The sequence below is a fragment of the Dermochelys coriacea genome, chromosome 2, assembly GCF_009764565.3.
Source record: "Dermochelys coriacea isolate rDerCor1 chromosome 2, rDerCor1.pri.v4, whole genome shotgun sequence".
Classification (NCBI taxonomy): Eukaryota; Metazoa; Chordata; order Testudines; family Dermochelyidae; genus Dermochelys; species Dermochelys coriacea.
This window is the reverse complement of record NC_050069.1, coordinates 240,769,092-240,791,276: the sequence shown is the minus strand read 5'-3', so window position 1 is coordinate 240,791,276 and position 22,185 is coordinate 240,769,092. Positions and strand designations below refer to the sequence as shown.

The 22,185-nt window shown below is 38.2% G+C and overlaps 1 protein-coding gene across 8 annotated transcripts in view; it reads left to right on the top strand.

Annotated features, from left to right (window-relative positions):
• Nucleotides 1-22,185, top strand: part of ZNF438 (zinc finger protein 438) — a 97,471-nt gene that overhangs the window by 16,042 nt on the left and 59,244 nt on the right. The window contains exons 4-6 of one of the 8 annotated variants that reach the window (XM_043509533.1): nt 9,813-9,899; nt 16,614-16,688; nt 20,475-20,571. The exons of 6 other annotated variants lie outside the window; for them this stretch is intronic. The gene's annotated coding sequence lies outside the window, so the exon portion shown is untranslated. The remainder of the gene's footprint in view (nt 1-9,812; nt 9,900-16,613; nt 16,689-20,474; nt 20,572-22,185) is intronic. One more of the 8 variants, XM_043509529.1, reaches the window with a different exon arrangement.

Sequence of the window (22,185 nt, the reverse complement as noted above, 5' to 3'; positions counted from 1 at the left end):
GCACTCTGTCAGTGTGGAATACATAGGTATCAGATTATGACCTTCATCTTGTATTATATGATGAACTCATGTTCAGATGTGCACAAGACATGCCCGTTGAACTGCATTACCCAGAGATGCCATGAAGAGGAAGGTGCTTGATATCTTATTGATGGACTTAACACTGAGAAGCCATGAAGACTTCAGTTTCAGGCCAGCACCTTTATTTCTGTCTCTGTAACCTTGGAACAATTGTTTCTATACAGTGGGCCAGATGTGACAAGAGTGGGTTGGAGTGTACCAATAAAGCATATGGGGAAAAAAAAAAAGAGACAGAGACTGTGCTTAAAAGTGACTTGCTGTCTGTGCAGAAGGCAACCATTGCCAGACAAAAAGGGCTTGCAGGAACAAGTTGGGAAGAGCTTGAAACCCAAACAGGTCTTGAACTCACAAGAAAGGGTGAGGTAAGACATGCTAAGGATTCATCTCAGGACTTTTGTTGTTTTCCGAGATCTTTGGCTTGTGTATCAGCTAGCCAAGCTTCCTTCAAGGATGGAAAAGGTTATGGAAGAAGATGGCACTGGGTATCTTAATGACTGAATATTTATGATGAAATTTGTCTGTCAGCCAGTCTGCTTTTTTGGCATCATCAAAATCCTATGCTAATACAGACTGAAAGCAAATGAAATTAGAATAAAGATCTAAGTGGTAGACAAAAGTACTAAAAACAAATTGCAGCAGAGAGCCACTCTAACTGTACTCAGTCCTTAAGAATTCTACTCCCTCTCCTAATAATGTCTTTTTAAACTGACATGCTCTTATGGATCCACAGGATAGGTGCTAGGCCCCCAACTTGGAACAGTCTCTTGTAGAACCCCTCACATGTGCCAGACTGCCACTGGTCTCACTCCTTCCTTCAGGGTAGGCTACATGGCCTCACCGCCTGCTGAGATCGAACCTCTGGGGCTTCAGCACTCCCGCTTCACACTGGGAGCTCCGTTCAGTGAGTCCAACTGAAATAGACTCTTGGTAGACACTTGTATGGTCCTCAGGGATTAATGCACCTCATCAGGTATGTACAGGGACACTCAAGCAGCATTTTAAAAACCAGTAGGGTTTATTAGTCAACTGGAACACAGCATCAAGTTAGCATAAGTTAGCACAGAGAAATGAAAGTTAAAGCATAGTCCATTCTGGTCATTCCAGAGTAATCTACCAACCACGCTGTAATGAACTTCATTTTCAGGTGCGCTCGCTCTCTCTCTCTCTCTCTCTCTCCCTCTCCCTCTCCCTCTGACATCCTTCTTTCTGAGTTCTGAATGCTCTTTACTTCTAGTTTAACCCCCTATGGTGACATCATTGCAGGAAAGCAAGGAATACAGGCCTTAGCAAAGGAATTTCTTAATCAGTGACTTCACTCCTTAAAGGCACTCCAGAGTTACAGATCTTTGAAAAGAATAAAGTCCTGAGATGCACCTCCCCATGTCTGAACTTGCCCCTTTATTGTGAGTCCAAAGTCTATTAGTATTTCAGGCTGAGCAGGTCTCTCCTGCTGACTTGTTCTTGTAAGCCCTTGTTGTCTGGCAGTGTCCCCCCCCCCGTCCCCGTCCCCGTCATCCAGAGCAGAACCTTGTTGTTAAATAGAGACACTGTCTCCCTGACATGTGCTGTGAGAAGCACCCGTTTTCCATGTAGAAAAACTATTCCATGGTAGTGAGCCAGTCACTGAGAGATAATTAAGGCTGATGGCCCTAGATTAGTCATGATGGCTTCACAGGGTGGATTGATTTAAATTGAGATTTAAATATGATTCAGTCACCAAGTAGAAACCTACATTTAAATAATTATTTTAATTAACTTTTCCAGTTGTACTTCAGTTATTTTTCTAAAGAAAAGTGTATTCTTGTTAGCTGATATTCCTATTAAAACATGTTGATTTACCACAAAATAGAGCCGTTACGCTAGATTTGGTACATCTTTAACTTTTTGCTCATGATTTGTGTCAAGCTGTATTAGGATGGTAATTAGAATTTAAGTAAACACACAAAACAGTATATAAAATATTGTTTGTTAGGCCAAGCATACCTTAAATGTTTTAGGTACATAAACTCCTCTTATCAAAATGTATTTACATTTATAACTAAATGATAACATAATAGGCCATACTGGGTCAGACCAAAGGTCCATCTAGCCCAGTATCCTGTCTTCTGACAGTGGCCGTTGCCAGGTACCCCAGAGAGAGTGAACAGAACATGTAATCATAAAGTGATCCACCCTCTGTCACCATTCCCAGCTCCTGGCAAACAGAGGGTACCAATCTGGTAATAGCCATTGATGGATCTACCCTCCATGAATTTATCTAGTTCTTTTTTGAAGCCTGGTATAGTCTTGGCCTTCACAACATCCTCTGGTAAGAGATTCCAGAGGTTGACTGTGCGTTGTGTGAAGAAATTCTTCTTTTTGTTTGTTTTAAATCTGCTGCCTATTTCATTTGGTGATCCCTAGCTCTTACGTCATGAGAAGGAGTAATAATGCTTCCTTTCTCCACACCAATCATCATTTATAGACCTCTATCATATCCTCACTTTGTCATCTCTTTCCAAGCTGAAAAGTCCCAATCTTAATAACCTCTCTTCATGTGGAAGCTGTTCCATACCCGTATAATTTTTTTTGCTCTTTTCTGAACTTTTTCCAGTTGCAGTATATATTTTATAAGATGGGGCAACCACATCTGCATGCAATATTCAAGATGTGGCATACCATGGATTTATATAAGGCAATATGATATTTTTCTATCTTATTATCTATCCCTTTCTTCATGTTCCCACATTGTTAGCTTCTGGACTACTGCTGCCAATTGAGTGGGATGTTTTCAGAGAACTATCCACAATGACTCCAAGATCTCTTTCTTGAGTGATAACAATTAATTTAGACCCCATCATTTTATATGTATAGTTGGGCTTATGTTTTCCAATGGGCATTACATCTGCCATTTTGTTGCCGGTCACCCTGTTTTGTGAGATTCCCTTTGTAGCTCTTCACAGTCTGCTTTGGACTTCACTATCTTGAGTAGTTTTGTATCATTCTGCAGATTTTGCCACCTCACTGATTACCCCTTTTTCCTAGATCATTTATGAATAAGTTGAATAGTACTGGTCCCAGTACAGACCTCTGGGGTGGGGGGAGGACCACTATTTAGCTCTTTCCATTCTGAAAACTGACCATTTATTCCTACCATGTATTTTCTATCTTTTTAAATCAGTGACCGATCCATGAGAAGACCTTCCCTCTTATCCCATGACAGCTTACTTTGCTTAAGAGTCCTTGGTGAGGGACCTTGTCAAAGGATTTCTGAAAATCTAAGTACACTATATCCACTAGATACGCTTTGTCCATGTTTGTTGACTGCCTCAAAGAATTGTAGTAGATTGGCGAGGCATGATTTCCCTTTTAGAAAAAACCATGTTGACTCTTCCCCAACAAATTATTCCCCAACAAATTCATATATGTGTCTGATAGTTTTGATTTTTATTATAGTTTCAACCAGTTTGCCCGTACTGAAGTCAGGCTTACCTGCCAGTATTTCCAGGATCACCTCTGGAGCCCTTTTTAAAAATTGTGTCACATTAGCTATCATTTGGTCAGAAGCTGATTTAAATGTTTAGTTTATAAACCACAGTTGTTTAGTACTTCAGTTTCACATTTGAGTTTCTTCAGAACTCTTGGGTGAATTCCATCGATTCTGGTGACTTATTACTGTTTAATTTATCAATTGTTCTAACCTGCTTTAATGACCCTCAATCTGAGACAATTCCTCTGATTTGTCACCTAAAAAGAATGGCTCAAGTTTGGCATCTTCTCCCTCATATCCTCAGCCGTAAAGACCGATGCAAAGTATTATTTATTTTCTCCCAGTGTTCTCATCGTCCTTGAGTGCTCCTTTATCATCTTGATTGTCTAGTGGTCTCACTGGTTGTTAGAAGGCTTCCTGCTTCGGATGTACTTAAAAACAAAATAATTCATTAAAGGAACAGGGATTACCTGTAGTCAGTGAATTAAATTGATTATTTCAAATCAGTCTGGAAAGTTTTTCAAATATTCCTAAGTGAAAGTGACTGGAGCTTAAATTCTTATTCGCCTAAGTCTCTTGAAAAGGAGACAACAGTCTTCTAAGTTACTTAGGCTGTCCTTTAAACTGTTAAAACTAGTAGATCTCATTCCTTCCCACCTCATTTTTATTCATAGACTGGAAGAGAATACATTTCCTTGCTTTAACTACCAGTTGATTCTCAACTTTGAATTAATCAGACCTAATGAAAAAAAATATTCTTTCTCTGTCTTCAGAAGAGGCAAGAGCTATCAAAAAGCTGGGCTAGTACTTCAGCAAACTCTCAAACTGTAGTTCCAGGTCTTAGCTTGTGACTTCCACCATTTCAGTGGTGTGACTTTCTTTAAATCATCATCAGCAAATGTATCCTGCTTGAATGGTTTGCCTCCAACCAGGAAGTTTATTATGGCTGGCATGATTATTAGATGCCCAAGTCATAGCAGCAGCATCTTCTTCAGCAGTTAGGCATCTAGCCTGGCACTTTGGATTGAAAATATTGGCAAGAAAATTAGGTGGAGTAAGTGCCTGATGCATCTGCTTCTTTACTGCCTGCAGTTGAACTTTGTTAGTTGGAAAAAGAAAAGGAGTACTTGTGGTGCCTTAGAGACTAACAAACTTATTTGAGCATAAGCTTTTGTGAGCTACAGGTCACTTCATCAGATGCATTTGGTGGAAAATACAGAGGGGAGATTTATATTCACACACAGAGAACTTGAAACAATGGGTTTTATCATCCACACTGTAAGGAGAGTGATCACTTAAGATGAGCCGTCACCAGCAGCGGGGGGGGGGGGGAGAGGAAAACCTTTCATGGTGACAAGCAAGGTAGGCTATTTCCAGCAGTTAACAAGAACATCTGAGGAACAATGGGGGGTGGGGTGGGGGGAGAAATAACATGGGGAAATAGTTTTACTTTGTGTAATGACTCATCCATTCCCAGTCTCTATTAAGCCTAAGTTAATTGTATCCAGTTTGCAAATTAATTCCAATTCAGCAGTCTCTCGTTGGAGTCTGTTTTTGAAGCTTTTTGTTGAAGGATAGCCACCCTCAGGTCTGTAATCAAGTGACCGGAGAGATTGAAGTGTTCTCCAACTGGTTTTTGAATGTTATAATTCTTGACGTCTGATTTGTGTCCATTCATTCTTTTACGTAGAGACTGTCCAGTTTGACCAATGTACATGGCAGAGGGGCATTGCTGGCACATGATGGCATATATCACATTGGTAGATGCGCAGGTGAACGAGCCTCTGAATGTGTGGCTGATGTGATTAGGCCCTATGATGGTGTCCCCTGAATAGATATGTGGACAGAGTTGGCAACGGGCTTTGTTGCAAGGATAGGTTCCTGGGTTAGTGGTTCTGTTGTGTGGTGTGTGGTTGCTGGTGAGTATTTGCTTCAGATTGGGGAGCTGTCTGTAAGCAAGGACTGGCCTGTCTCCCAAGCTCTGTGAGAGTGATGGGTCGTCCTTCAGGATAGGTTGTAGATCCTTGATGATGTGTTGGAGAGGTTTTAGTTGGGGGCTGAAGGTGATGGCTAGTGACGTTCTGTTATATTCTTTGTTGGGCCTGTCCTGTTGTAGGTGACTTCTGGGTACTCTTCTGGCTCTGTCAGTCTGTCAGTTGGATATTTCTTTCTTCAGTTTCTCTTGAAGTTCTTTCCAAATTTCAACAGCACCAGAAATACTGCAGCAATCTTTCTGCAGCTTGTCCAAGGCTATGGAAATAGGTTTCAGTATATTCAGCAGATCTTCTCCATTTCTCTTTAGTCCAGTTTGTTGATGACTTTGGCTGTGACAATTTCTTGTGTTTTGACACAATTTTCTTCACAAATAGTCATCAGAATAGGCCAGTTCTTGATAAATTGCTCAGAACAGGGAACCACTGAATTCCATTTTACTTCTTGGGAGACAATTTGTTTGGATCCTCCTGTTCTTTTTAGTGAAGCTGAAGCAAAGTGGTGGTTATGGAAGTATTTTTACAATTTCAACAACATTTTCCTTTATTCCTAAAATTATATTCAAGTCTTTAGTTAAAAGATGCATTGAATGAACACTGCATCCCTATGTTATAAGTTTCAGGTTCTCTTCATTATCATCTTCTAGATTTCTTCCCATCTTTGTACATTTGCAGTATTGTGTGACAAAGCTATGCTCTTGGTATGTGAATTTTTGTTCAGTTTCTTATATCTTTTACTGCTCTTTCTTTTCGGTAATCTGCTGTATGGGCATTTCCTGTTGTACCAGTTGTTTTTGTAAGATAGACAAGCCCATTTTTTGTTGTGTCACAAGCATATATTACTGGATGGCTCCACCCATCAAGACTCAGATTAACAACTTTCCTGTCAATGTTTTTTTGCATGTTCAATTTCCTTCTCATATGTTTATCCAGGAATGTCTGCTCTGCCAGGGTAGTGTGTAGCCTGATCATAATGATTCAACCATGTCAATGAAAAGCTTGTTCTGAACAAGGTGAAAGGGAGAATTTTGTTTTATAAATGAACTCAGCCATTTTTTCATCTGTGGAGTCTTGCTAGAATTTGCTGGTCCTGATTTTGAACTCATCAATGGCCTTACTGGATGATGAAGAAAGTCTTTTTTTTTTTTTTTTTGATACAGGTATTTACTGGTTTCAGAATAGCAGCCGTGTTAGTCTGTATTCGCAAAAAGAAAAGGAGTACTTGTGGCACCTTAGAGACTAACAAATTTATTAGAGCATAAGCTTTATTAGAGCATAAGCATAAGCTTTCAGCTTATGCTCTAATAAATTTGTTAGTCTCTAAGGTGCCACAAGTACTCCTTAGGTATTTTACTATCTGACATATGTTTAGTTGCAGCACTGCTGGTGATACTGGGAGATAACTCTGAAGCTGGACATTGCAGGTTATGGATGTTCAAGACCCTTCATGTCTTAGACCCTGAAACAAAGTTGTGTGAAATAAATAAATAAATAAATGAATAAAAAGTCACTCTCACTCGGAGTATATTTTAGTGCACTGATTTAAAAAATGAGATTGTGAAGGAAAGATTCCTCCTGCTGCAGCTGTTTGTGCTATTACTTAAAAGATTTAATTTGTTCTAAACCCAGTTTTATAGGGAATATAATAAATCATAACAGACTTAGATAATCCTTAAACCCTTATCTCTAGCAACATACCAAACAGCTTGAAAAAAACCCACATTTTCAATGTTAAAATTCATAAATACCTAATAAAATTTTCTTTTGAACAGGAAATTTTTACCTAGGATGTTTGATTATATTGAGCAATAAAAAAATTATTCAGAAGTCCAGCAATAACAGTAAAAGTAAAATTCATAAATACTCCCATAGCAAATTAACGTATTTTAACACAAACATTTTGAAATTAATAAGTAATCCACCAAAAACACACATGTATGACAATAATCTAAGTTCGAGACTAGGTGGATGAGGTAATATCTTTTATTGGACCATTTCTGTTGGTGAAAGAGAAATGCTTTTGAGCTACACAGAGCTCTTTTCAAGTCTGGGAGTATTTCTATAAATATTGAAGAGTATCTGAAGAAGAGCTCTCGGTAGCTTGAAAGCATGTCTCTTTCTCAACAGAGGTTGGTCCAATAAAATATTACCTTACCCACCTTGTCTCATATCCTGGGATCAGCATGGTTACAATAACACTGCAGACAATAATCTAAATAACGATTTACTGGCACAGTAAGACATGGTAGGCATTTCTTTACAGAAAATAAGTTTACTACCCAATTGATCCAGATTGTTCAGACATGGCCACATCCTTCTCCTCCTCCTCATTGTCTTCTGGTTTGTCCTGATGTTTCCTTTGACAACCAGGCCTTGCAGCTTTGTGCTGTATGGTTTACCTTGGACATGTGTTCCTTTATTACCCAGAGATACAGGAATTTTTTGAAAATATTCTCAAATAGGGTCTTTTTTATGACCTGCGGGCATGGCAGTGTTTTTCTCCAGTTCCCAGATGCTGAAATCAGCACCAGAGTCTGCACTCAGACAAATGTCCTTTCTTCCCACAGTGTCCTGCTTTGAGACCACTGTTGCTCCTTTCCAGTTGAACATCGTGCTCGTTCTCTCTTGTTACGTAACAACTCCACCCTACCCCCAGGAAAACAAAAGAACTAATAACAATCCAAGACTTCTGCTCATGTGACTTGCGTGCGTTTTGTGCTGCAGAATTTTATTTGTTTAGAGACAGAGGGAGACATTTGAGAAATCAACAGATTTCTGTTTGTTTATATCTTTGTGTACACATGTAAGGAGGCAGAGGAAGGCCATTTCTTTGAAGTGCCTACAACCATCTAGAATCAAGAGCTGGTAGTTACTGGGCAGATCAGTGTTTTTCCATGACCTGGAGAGTATTTCCATGGGGAGAAACTATAAAACAGGAGTATGAGACCGCCCAGGTGCGCTCAGTGGCTGATCCTACTGAGATACATGATGGTGTTTCCTGGATTTATAGGCCAGGTCCCAATGCCTGCGATGACTTTGCCAGTCTTCAATTTTATCCAACCTGGTCCTTCAATCAGGTGTCAAGCATCTTCCTGCACAGGGCATCAGTCTGGAATGCTATTCAATTAGCACATCTTAGGCAAGTTTAGATGTGAGTTCAATATGTATACAAAATGGGGGGCATAATTTGATGTGCATATCCCAATCTGTCACTGATTGTACAGAACATTAGTAAAATCATTTGAAACAGCAAAACAGTCACTAAACTGTAATTTTAACTCTTTCAGGGGCAAGAGGTTTTTATGTTTGGGATTAATCACCAGGGCAATCTATCACTACAGCAGACAGGCTTGAGCCAACAATTTGTACATTTTTCCCTATGGTCTGCAGATAGCAGATAAAGATTTCTGCACGCTCTGCAATATCTACTTTATCATCACATTGTAAATGGCTAATTATTGGCAAAGATAGCGATGGTCATAAAGCAGATCAACTATGTTAATTATTTTAGTCACAGTTCCTTGATGTGGTTGTGAAAAACAAGATTGCCTATTGTTTGTTCAGGGGAGAAGAGCACTTGCATTTTCCTTTGTTGACTGGGGAAAAGTTAATGCCAGAAAGCTGGGGATTTTTAAATCAATTTAAAAGTCAGAGATCTTGTGGGGAAACTTTGAAATTCTCACATTCCTAACTGATCATTTCGCTTGCCTATCCTCTCATAATACATTGTGTGGTAACATAATAAATGTAAAACTGTTATTTCTTTGCATATATCTCATTAATAATGTGTAATAATGATATCCCATTTGTATCGACACTGTATAATAATCTAAAATGTAGTACAAATACAGTGATATTTTCTACTCATCTGTGTATTAAGATGCTAAAAGATCACTTTTCTGAGACCCTGTTTGAACTGTTGTCATTTGTAATTGGCTGTGTTCCTGTAAAATATTCTAAATTTACCTAATTTTCCACTTAATAACGTGAAGGCACAGATACTCATGCATAATTCAAAGGCTGATCTTGATCCCTATAAATAAGCACTGGGTAAAACTTTTATAAATGTTAAGTTTTGTAGCATACGAGATATAGTTGAAAGTTGTCAGCCAGGCTTCAATGAAGCATTAAAGCTCATTCCATTCAAAGAAATGGAACAAAGTATTATAGTAGGCATCTCATTTTTATTTTTTCTATTTTCTTGTATCTGTGATTCTTTCATGCTGTGCAGCATTTGAGTATATAATCATCTGCTTCTATTTTGTTCAAAGTTAATAGGGGAGGAGAAGAAAAAAAGCCCAGCACTGAGTGTTTTGCATATGAATGGAGTAAAGTTTAGGATAAGAATCAAGCAAAGAGTAAGGTCACATCTTCAGGCAGCATGCTATGTCAGCAGCATTAGTCTTTTGTGTAATATGTAATTGCATGTTTTAAATATATTTTATTTGCCACATAGCCTGTGCTTGCTTGTTTAGAATTATTATTTATTGTGGTTGTTATGGCTTATTATGCCAAGAATTGTTTCACATGTATGATTGAGTATGATGGTTTTAAAGGCTGTTTGGTGCTCCACCCACGTGCATCGAATCTTATGTTTTTAAAAATCCTTTGGCAGTTATTGGGCAAAAATATTGATGTTCATGTGTAGTGAACTGGGTTTCGTTAACATTCGTAACATCGTAAAAATTCGTTAACTTTTTTTTTTTGGAGTACCCAAAAGCTTAATTCCATTTTATGGACTAATGCAGAACAAAATCTTTGTGGTTGTTTTTTAAATGAAGCCATGCTTGAATTACAGAAATGCAAAAGGGCTCGAAACATTAATATATTTCTAACTTAAAACAGTTCAGCAGTTTTGGGGCGGGGGGGGAGAATGAAATTTGCTTCAAATTCAAGAAGTACGATTCCAATTTTGAGTATGAAGCAAATTTTTACAAGAACCTTATAAATTTATTAAATTTGGAAATAGGGGTACTTCATTGGAAAAGATGGCATATCTAACCCTATTAGACTGAGATTAGCAGGTTGAAGATTGCACGTCCTTCATTAAGGAGTGGATTCAATTTTTTAAGAATTGTCGTCTTTGCCACCTAAGTCCCTACAAGGCCACAAATGTGCTGGAAAATGAAGCTTTCTAGTAAAGTTTTGTACACCCTCCAGAATTTGGAAGCCAGAAAAATTTTATGCACAGCGTGCGTGAATCCAGCCGTAAGAAATGGAGACATTCACATGTAGTAGATTATCTCTGATGCAGTTAAATTATCCTGGAAATATTTCTTGTTTTATAGCCAAGCTAGAGTCTGGGATGAAATCAAAATAAAGCGTGTTCTAGTTATGACTAAGACATTTTAGAGCATTAAATCTCCTTTCATTGGTATGTAACGCTATGCAATCTCATCTTCCCCAAGTAGGCATTTGCAAAAGCTGGGTAGATCAGTTTTATTCTGAGTGCTTCATGTGATGCTCTCGTGCCTCTTTATTAGGCATTGACCATGTGCTTTACACTTAATAAGCACATGGATACATTCCCTATCCCGAGGCATTTGCAATTTTATTGATTGTATGAGCAGGAGTAAATCTGTTGTCTAATACAAGGATATCTAATGAAGACTGAAAAAAACTGCAATCATTAGAAGAAATTGTTAGTAAACCTAAATCTTTATTGCCATCTTCTGGCATTGTAACATGGCAGTAACCTACAGACATTCTTTGTTGTATTTTTTCAGTTCTCTGGGATGTATGGACAGAGGATGAAAATCCTGGTTTGTCCTCTGAAAACAGGAATGGTAAAATTCTTATCTAAAAGTAATCTTTCTGCACAAGAGTAGTGAAAATGGGCAGTGTTGTTTATCCCCCTTTGCAATATTCAGTCAACTGTAGAGAGTTTGCCTCTGATTATGTAGCATTTGTCATTGAGTGGTTGATGGGGTGAGGAAGAGAGAGAGAGCGAGCATGCAATATTGCTCCAGGAAAGGATATGTCTTTAGTACTTCTAGGTTTGGAAATAATCTCACTGAAAAGAGAAATTTTATTGACCAACTTTTAAGAAGTGGAAAAATGACATAGTCTAGAAGTCTGCTGTGAACTCACATCACACAAACTATTTACTATGGAATTGCTTGACTGCATATTTTTTCATCCAGGAAACTCTTCATTTCAGAAAACAAAAGTAAATTTGTCAAAAAACCTCAAACACTGTTTAACTGTGTGTAGAACTGTACAAGGGGCTTTAATTAGAAATAATGGGATGAAATCAAAGTAGAGAAAATTTAGCTAAGTAACAAGAAGAGCTTCCTAACATAATCTCATAGACTGTGGAGTAGACTGTGGGTCATTTCAAACTAGACTGTTTAGAGTGCTAGGGGAATGTTATTGTTGGCAACTGTCCTGTCGTATCAGAGTAATGAAATGGAATGGACCAGATAACCTAGAATGTCTTTCCATCTCTGATTTCTGTTATATGAAGAGTAATAAGTTTAGACAATACAAAGTTTTTTCATCTAATGGGAATTATATTAAAAAATTTGTATTGTATTTTTCACTCATTGTTAAAGACCTTTCACTCTAAATATACAATTATTAGATAATAATTTGACATTAAACAGAAAGACCATCCCCCAAGATGTTAAAGCAGTCAGAAGGATAATTATGGTAAAGATTAATAGGTGTTTCTTTTCTTTTTCTTTTTTTAAAAAAGGTCAGTATTATTTGATGCTGGATGCCCAAACGCACATCTTGGAGAGAGTTTCAGGAGGGAAAAGTTTTTAGGCTTTCTTTGGCAATTTCTCTTACTCTGGTCAGGCATCTCAATTTACATGTCAAGATATTTGTTTTTATTCAGTCTTTGGTGGTAGTTATATTTTATAGAGCTGTTGAGTATTGTTTTGTGGGGAAAAGCTTTTAATTTAAAGGCAAACTCCCCTCTTGCAGTACTGATCAGAATGCTGGAAAGTTGCCATTCCAGAAAGGGTTGCTTCATGGATTTATACATTAAAAACAATTGTTTGCCACTGAAATGATCTATAATGATATGTGTGGAAATTTAGCAGCTTTTAAGTAAAGTAGTATAATTTAAATCCTCTTTTAAAATGATATCTTAAGGTATGTGAGCCCAAATATGACCTTCCTTTACTTTCTTTTCTGTTTTCAAAGACCATCTAGTTATCTTTCTTTATATAAAAAAACCCTCCCTAATTCTTTTTCTAAATATTAAAAAAATCAATATCAGTACTCCAAAACTCATCAACAAACCTTCAGTAACAAATCAGTATATGTGAGTCATGGTAGAGGGAATAAAATAGTAAAGAACCAATTTTCATTTCAAAGCTTCTAAGGAGTTACCATAAGCAGTGAATACTATTTTTTTTTTAAAAAGTACTGTTGACTACCTTAGGGATCTTATGGTTAATGCTCTGCACAACCAGATGAGAGACCTGAGTTCATCTGTCTTATGAGTCTGATCCTGAGCTAGCAGAGTAGAGAACGACGTACAGGAGGGAGTACTCAACCTCTGGGAACATTAGGGAAATTTAGGAAAAATTGCCAGTAGTGTGCCACTAATTTAGTTGCACTGACAACAACCCTAGTGGCTCCTAGCTTCTGGTGTTTTTTCAATCATGTCAATTAAACCCATTAAGCCATTGAAAAGGTTGGAGTCTTATGCACAGTAGGGCAGCCCCTGGCACAATTAAACTGGTGGTAGCAGTATCAGAGGGAATTTTTTTCTAAAGTTCCTTAATATAGACAAAGACCTGAGAAGAGAAGGGCACCTTGCATCAATACATAGCTACCCTTTGATGGATCTAGAAACAGTGTTGATGTGTTATGAATGAAGTCCCATCTAGTCCTTGACCAGTGAAAACTTGTTGCAGAGTAAGGGTTTATCTATATGGGGAAATTGACTGTAATAACAATTGTAGAATAAGCTACTTTGGAATAGTTCCTCAGGTGGACACTGTTCCAGAATAAAAGCCATTTTATTCCAGAATAATTACTCCACTTTGGAAGTGTGCGAATTATTCTGGAATAAAGTTACTATTATTCTGGAATAAAGTTACTTTTATTCTGGAATAGAGTGTCCTCATGAGGTATTATTCTGCTCAGTTTTCCCATATAGACAAGCCCTAAGAGTGGGGTTAGGTTATAACCTAGGGGAAATGGATGCTTAAACATACAAGCCCTCCATCCAAAAAGTGGTTTTATGGTCAAGATAATTGGTTCTCTTCTGCCTGTGTTTCAATAAAGTAGTGGAAAATGTAACAGTAAATTGTTTCAACTTTTTCTCTCCCAAAATGATTTACATAGTTATTTATGCAGGTCAGAATGTCAGCAGTGATCTTTCTGGCCATCTGGGGTGGTGGACCTTGCCTGTACCACATCTGCCTTGTTTGTATGCCTATCCTTTGTACTCTGCCATTGTATCTTGTGGTTCTATGGTATGTTTTTTGTTCAGTTTGTTTTACTTGGCAGGTCCACTGAACATGGAATCGGGTAGACTTCAAGGTCATCTCTTCTGTCACTGAATATGAGGCTGGGAAGTGGGAAAATTCCAAGAGACATCGGAGGGGTGAGGAGGAGGAGGGGGCAGAGGAAGGAGGTTTTGACAGAGGAATACATGGGAAAGGCAGGTAGTGAGGGAAAAGTGTAGGCCTCATGATAGGGATAGAAAAGGGCAAGAAATGTTACAATGCTGACACCTATATGCTACCATGATGAGTTCATTATAAATACATGACAAGAGGTGATGCTGTTCTGGCCTGTAATTGTAGACAAATAGAAAGGAATATTCATTTCAAAGAGACAACAATTAATAACAATTTGAAGAAATAAAAAATAATTTTCTTTGACTATAATTGTATACTTCAAATGAGAATTTTGGCAACGCTTTGTACTTCCCTGCAGTCCTTTCTTTCCTGTGCTTACTTATCCTTCAGTGTTGGATTTAGTGCCCTTTTATTGGGGGGAAACAAACCAACCCTGTGTGCTTCAGTTATTGGGAGAATCAAGGTTGTAAGCTAATTTAGTGTACTTTTAAAAAAATTATTTATTTCAAGGGGCACAATCTCTTTGTTTAATATGACACCTAGAAGAGACTCTCAATAGATAATTCTAACAGCAAATCCATAAAAAAATCTTTTAATACTTGACTCTTTTATCTCTCATGTTTTATCCCTTAGGTTTTTGTTAATCTCTTATAATGTCACCTGCTGGTGGATACAGAGAAATGCATTATTTTCTGCAGTAGAAAGCTTTAAAAAAATCACTTAGTAGCATCTTGCTTGATTAGAATTGTTCTCAGTTGTATACTTCTAACTCTGAAAGTACAGAAAATCCAGCATCAAATTCATAAACGGGATCTGACAGTCAGGGTCCTGACACCCCAAGGGAGAACAGAAGGTAGTATGAACCACAAAGAGTAAGCAATTGAAACAACTGGTTGTATATGATGTTGTTCTGTATAAAAATATGTCAGGTAAGATCTTTTATGAAAGCTTGTAATGTTCTGAACTTGATGGTTATAAGATATGTATTCAGATAGGGTTATGAATGTCTGTATAAAGAATACAATATTGCTTGTCCCAGCCACGCATCCACTCAGCTGCTGCTTTACGGCCAGAACTGCAGTACCTTCCTTGGCTGAAAGGGTGGCTCTTGCCAAGTCCTTCAACAAAGTACAGGAATGGAGTCCCTGCCCACTACCACTCTGATTGTTCTCAGGGGCATAATGAAGAGTATCTATGGTCTAACACTCTCTACCCCCAAAACATTGGCACTGGAGGACTTCATTCAGCCATAGTTAGACTATTCAGATTTCCTTGTGATTCCAGGAAATGGAAGCTTTTCTCATCTGAAGTCAATACATAAGGCAGCTTGAACCCATTCTTATGAGCTACATGGTTTATTTTGGAGTTTGGGAGATACATTTTTATAGAATAGATAAATGAGTTAACATTTTTGTTTGGGTAATTTACTATTTATTTTGGAAGCAAAATGTCCCTGATTGAATAAGAACAAGATGTTTAACCACCTTCTAGGGCAGAGACTGTTTGGTCAGCATAAAATGAAAAACTTCTAAAAATACTACTGACCTCTCAGTCCCTTCTAATATGGTGTTTGAAAGGTTGTTATGTTTCTTCTGAACTCTTAATGGTACAACATATATATGGTAACAAGAAAGATCAGAGTTTCTGTTCTGTTCTTGGAAGTACACTTTTATCACATCATTATGAATTTATAATTTAGTAACATATAATGTTTTTTCCATTCCTGCATTTTGCAGTTGCTTTGTATAGTCATAGGTTGTCAGCATTTTGTCATAGGTTGGCAGCAGAAAAATGCAGTTTTTCATGATTTTTTTGGCATGAAAGGGTTACTGTTCACATTTCCTGTGTAATTCCTTCTGATCTTGCTGGGCTGTAATTACTTTCTTGATGATAAACATTCCCAGGCTCCTATAACCTTCTAGCCTGCTTTCACTGGCCAAGTTTGTCCCAGGTGATCATGTGGGCGAACCTCCTGTTTTTAAGGATAAAAATCTCTCCTCCTTCCTGTGTAAAATAGGCTAAATGCTCATTCCTTTGCTGTGCAATCCCAGAAGAAATCCCTTTTAAAAGTAATAATAAGATAGCACATTAGTCTTTTAAAGTCAGATTTTGCAGCCAAGTAGTTGACAAATCAATGGGGGGGGGCAGTTTCAAATTTTTTGAACCCTGTTTGATTTCTGGTTCACATTAGAGATTATCTTTTCTTCTTAAACAAGTTTGGAAAATAGGTTGTGATACCAAAAGAAGGCAGATTTTAATTGTGGCATTTCATTTTTGCCCATATAATTTGTCTACTCATTTTAAGCTGTCTAGAATATAAAAGTGTTTAGTTGAAACTGTGGGATTTTCATTTCTTTTGTATTCTTTGCAGAAACTACATAGTTTTCAGAAAAAGGGGGGATATTACTTATTTCTACCTTTCTTCATGTAGTTCAGGTAGTCTACAGTACCCCTAAGTTTTCATGTTATACATTATGAGCTGTAAGCATTCAATCATTTTTTCTTTTTAATTTTTTTAAATGGGTGTAGTACTGGTGAAGAATGCTAGATTCAGAGCCTTGGAGACCGAAGTCCTCTGTTTGTCCACAGAACTGGTGCAGAAAGGTCAGTGGTATTACAAGCTTCCTAGGCTATCTCACAACTGCTCCGCAACCCTGATTTAGAGGGACTTGCGTGTAGGGGTGAGAATGGAGTTCACTCTCCATGCCCTTCGTTCAGTTTGGGAGGCTGCCCATGAAGAGTGGTGGTGGTTTTTTTGTGTTGTGAACACTTGTTCACTGAGAACTGAATTCAGACGACCAGCTCATTATTTTTATGTCACATAATAGCTGTCAGACAGTAGCAACTTTGTCTTTGGGGTCATGTGTGAATCAGTAAACTAGGAAATAAGAAGCCCACTTTGTTAGTAGCATTTTTTCACAGTAAGTTGTTTACTTCCCCTTTTTATATCCTGAGTTACAGATAGATGTTCACTGCTTTAAATATCAATAAAGTTATATACTAGATGCTTCAGTGCACCTTGGATTGAATGAGTTGGGCCAAATTCTCGTTCCATATTCATATGAGTAATCCAACTAGTGCCCAATTATGGACACAACTGTCATCACAACTTTTTAGTCCCATGTTTATCTGTTCATGTTTTGTACATCTATAGCTTGTTATCCATTTAATTGACTGCTGCAGTTTTTGTTTTTACGTAATTCATATTCATAGATTTGAAGACCAGAGGGGACAATTGTGATCATCTGGTCTGACCTCTTGTATACACAGGCCATAGAACATATCTTTTAGAGAAACATCCAAATTTGATTTAAAAATTGTCTCCAGTGCAAAAAGGCAAACACGCAGTGGAGAACCTGGTGGTGTTTTCTAGAAAAACAGTTGCACAAAAAGTAGAAGTAAACTCAAAGCAGCTACATTTGTATTGTGACTAAAGGTACCTTCTTTGAGTAGAAGGTGTGTTGGGTAGGGAAGGGTTGAGGTAATGGTCTGCTCCGCTGATCCTTTTGTTGGTTTAAGTTAAAGCAGCCTCTAACTGCCCTAGGCTTCTCTAACTCATGCAGATCCAGGGAGTTCCAAGGAAGAATTGAGCCCATCATCTTCAGTATTCATTGCAGGAAGCAAGTTTAATTTATTTGAAATCATTTAACAACTATTCTCAAGTTAAAAAATAATTTGTGTGGTGTTTTTTCAAGCTTTTACACAAATGTAATTAATTGAGTTTCGTGAATAAAGGGTACAAGCCCTCCACTTAAGCAGACATGTAAATTACTGTTATGACAATGTGCATAAATATACCTAAAATAAAACAGCAACAGTGATTAAGTCATTTCACTTATCTAAGGCAAAGGTGTCTCACTTACATTTTTATTGCTCTTTTGAAACTAACGTTTAAACGGTTTTATACATATACATCAGGTGTAATAGCATTTTTTGCTTGTAGGTACAGCGGGTTCTCACTTTCAAGTTCAGTGAAACCCACAAAAGTTTAGTCACATTCGGGTAGCTTCTTTTGATTCGATTTTAGAAAGCTGTTTTTATGTTACTTTGATTTTTCTGAGAGACTTAATCATTTTTACCATGGAAATTAATTACTATCCTAATATTGATTATTACTGCTCTTTATTGTCAGGACTCAAAAAAGGAAAGGATTAACAGTTTTGTATCATACTTACTCCATTTTCTCTGGTTTGGGGGGAAACTATACTGTCAGTGGCTCTGGTGCTGTCAAAATTATGGAACTTGTGTTGGGAATCATTGCTGTTAATCAAGTGTTACAAGAGATCTTGTCATGCTTATTTGAGTTATAATACTAAACACATTTTTCACAACAGCATTTTATATTAGACATGTGGCTACAGCTAAAACCAACATGAAAAATATTTCAACATGGCACCTTTCAGGGTATGCAAGTGATTTCTTTCTCATTTCATTGTAACACTCCATACCAATATCAGTTTTAACATACAATTTTAATTTGTTCCATTCACTTTTTAAGAAAGTGCCTGAACTTTGACTAAATCTAAAGAGTTGTTTTACCTGTAACAAAACAGATAGGAAGAAAAATACTCAAGCATCACTGATGGAATTGCAGACTGATGCATACAAAACTGAGTCTGTTTATAGCCTTGGGATATTTGTGACTCCTAGATCAGTGATCTCCAACCTTTTTATGCACATGATCTCTTTTTGAACTTAAGGTCAACTCAGGATCTAACTTGCCCCTTCCCCGAGGCCCCACCCTGCTCACTCCATTCACCCCTCTCTCTGTCGCTCACTCTCCCCACCCTCACTCACTTTCATCAGGCTGGGGCAGGGGGTTGGGGTGCAGGCTCTGGGCTGGGACCAAGGGGTTCGGAGTGTGGGAGAGGGCTCCGGGCTGAGCCTGGTGCAGTAGTGAGATGTCCTGCGCTGGGAGGGAGGTTGGGTGCAGGTGTCATGTGGTCACACTGCATCTAATCTCATAGAATCCACTGGATATTTCATGAGTTTTACTTTTTATTAGTGTCATTTGTGGTTTATAGATCCTAAATCCTTCAGGGATTGTCACAAATCAGTGTAACATTCTCAACTGTGGGGTGTGCATTGGCAGGGGATGGGGTGCAGGAGTGTGGGGTGCAAGCTCTGGGAGGGAGCGTGGGTGCAGGAGGGGGATTCAGGCTGATGCAGAGTGTCGAGGTGCAGGAGAGGGTGAAAAGTGTGCGCTCTGGAAGGGAGTTTAGTGCTGGAGGGGCTCCGGGCTGGTGCAGGAGATTGGAGTGCAGGAGGGGGTGAAGGGGTGGGCTCTGGGTGGGAGTTTGGATGCAGGAGGGGGCTCTGGGTTGGGTCAGGGGTTTGGGATGTGGGACGGGGTGCAGGGTCTGAGAGGGAGCTTTGGGTGGGGTGCAGGAGGGGTGTGACGTGCAGGCTCCAGCCAGAAGGTGCTTACCATAGGTGGTTCCCAGTCAGTGGGGCTCAGGCAGGCTGCCTGCCATAGCCCCACTCCGCTCCTGGAAGCGGCTGGCTGCTGGCCTGTCTCTGAGTGCAGCCCCTGGGGCGGGGTGACAGTGGGTTTCTGTGCACTGCCAGTGCCTGAAAGTGCTGCCCCTGCAGCTCCCATTGACCAATGGTGTGGCATGGGGCCACGGCAGGCAGCCTCTGAGCCCTGCTGTATTGCTGGACTTTTAGCAGTCCAGAGATCAAGATCGACTGGCTGAGGCTCCAGGATTGATCAGTCAATTACAATCGACAGGTTGGTGACCACTGTCCTAGTCGATGATGGCAAATGATGGAAAGCCAATAACATGGCGGCAAAAATGCCCAGTTCCATCACTGGAGCCCAGACATTTGCTTCTGTCAGACTCAGACTTGACCATGATGATCCACGTGTACACGATTGGCTGTCTTTTGGCTTCTGGGTGGAGTTTATGGTGTTGGCTTTATAAATCAAAACCTTTATATGGCCTGGGACCTTCATATTTGAGATACCATTGCTCTCATTTCTGTAGTACTACATTTGAGGTTAATGGGCAGTATTGATATCCCCTTGACTGTAAAAAAAGAAGATAGAGTGGTTTCCTCATATTGTCTCAGAGCTACGGAGGTACATTTTTTTCCGTTAGTATTAAAGGGTGTAAAGAAGGTTGCCCTTCTTCCACTTTCACCCCATGCAGTGAAAATGTAGCCTGTCTGCTGTTCTTAAGACACTCCATACCAGTGGAAGGAGGCAGGTCTTTGCCCTTTATCCGTAAATAATTTAATCTTGTGCATGAGTTACTTTTTCTTTCACATTTCAGACTGCAATGTTTTATTTACAATGTGAAGCTAAAAGAAAGGCTGTGCCATCAGTGTCATAGGCTTGCCATTGATCCTCAAGATGTTGACAGCTCCATTTTTTCTGTTTCTGAATAGTTTATGTGAAGTTTACACACTCTACCAGACGTTTCCAACCTCACGAATTCTGCTTACTGCTTCACTGGATTTTAACGAAGCAAAAATGTCGAACAAGGTACTAGGGTACTAGGTCATATCTCTTTTAAAAACCAGTCTGTAAACACCCTTGCTCTCCATTACCTCATCAATATAGCCAGTTTTGTTTATTAACGTTCACAGCAGTGTAACTTAAAGACCTCAAGTAACTTATTTCTAACTAGACTCCAAACACTGACAGCAAGCAAATAACAAAATGATTCTAATATATCTGTAACATCATCTCATGCAGAATCAGGAATTTTAAACTCATTTCCTTCATACTCATTTCTCAAGGGAATCACTCAGTGATCACTATTGAGTTTTGCTACTAGAATTCGGATTCTCTAATTGAAGAAGAGGGCATGCCAGCTTCAGTAATGGTCAGGTTAATAATTTATATTATTAGTTCAGTTTCAGAAACTGCAGAAAAAATGCTAGTGTAGTGATTAAAATAGCTCCTTCACACTCTTAGTTTTCTATTGTCCAGTTGGGAAATTTTCTGTGTACGAGACTTGGCTTGTTATTGGGAATCAATGATTTCAGATGGACTTAGCTGTTGCTAAATTATTGCTGCCAGCAATAATTAGAGGATTTGCCTTTTTTTAAAAAAAAAAGTTAAGGCTAAATAAAAACATAAGCACAGTGTTAGTTTTGATTGTCCAGGCATTCTTCTGTGCCAAAGAAAAATAAATCTTGTGCTCTTTTTTTTGACATTTGAGAAGACGAAATACTTTCAGAAATGTTACAGTTATCTGTTTTTTATTCTGCCTATTTAATTTGTGTGGCTTTTTAATTGTGTGTTTACAAAACAAATTTCTACAAAATACTTGCTGTCTGGAGTGTTTTACTTATAAAAGTATTTTGCTAGGTGAAAGGAGTGCAGGAAGTAATGGTAAACTGAAAGGGCTATCTAGAAAAACTCAGATCCTTTATAAACTGTCTTCTGAGAAATCCTTAGAATGAAACTCACTTTTTCTTATTAAAAATATTTAGTTTGTCCTACCCCTGAATTTTTTCTTGGCTTTTATTAATATCTTTCTAATTTCTCCTCATCATTATTACTTTCCTTTTCCCATATTGTATAGTTCTTGAGCTTTAGTACTAGTTTGTCTTTTTAGAGAGGCTCCTCTAAAATACTTTTAAAGAGTTTATTGTTTCATGATTATATGCTATGAAATCCATATGGTACATATTTATGGTGAATTTATGGCTGCTTTCTGGAGGGAGTTTCATTTTTGATGTCTAGTGTGGTATTGAATAAGTCTTGTACTTTCTATAGAATATTTTAAATTTAAAATAAAAGGATTAAATTTGTAAATGTTGTTCTCATCTACTTATAAAATTGATCTGTACAAAAGTTTGAATTACAGAAGCAATTATAAAGAAGTTCAACCATTTAACCTTATAAATGAATTTGGTCTGTCTTCTGTAGGTTTTCAGATACTTTTGACTTAGTGTAATATCTGTTGAAGAAAGCAGTTCATTTTGAAATCCTTATAAACAATACATTTATTTGACACAAAGTAGTCAAAATATAGAAACCTATTTTTGGGAGGTTTTACCTATTCAGCTTCTATAAAGACAATTGTCATTCATGCAACTAAGCATTCGCCAAGAGGAAAACTGACTAACTTAAGGACAGTGAAATTGA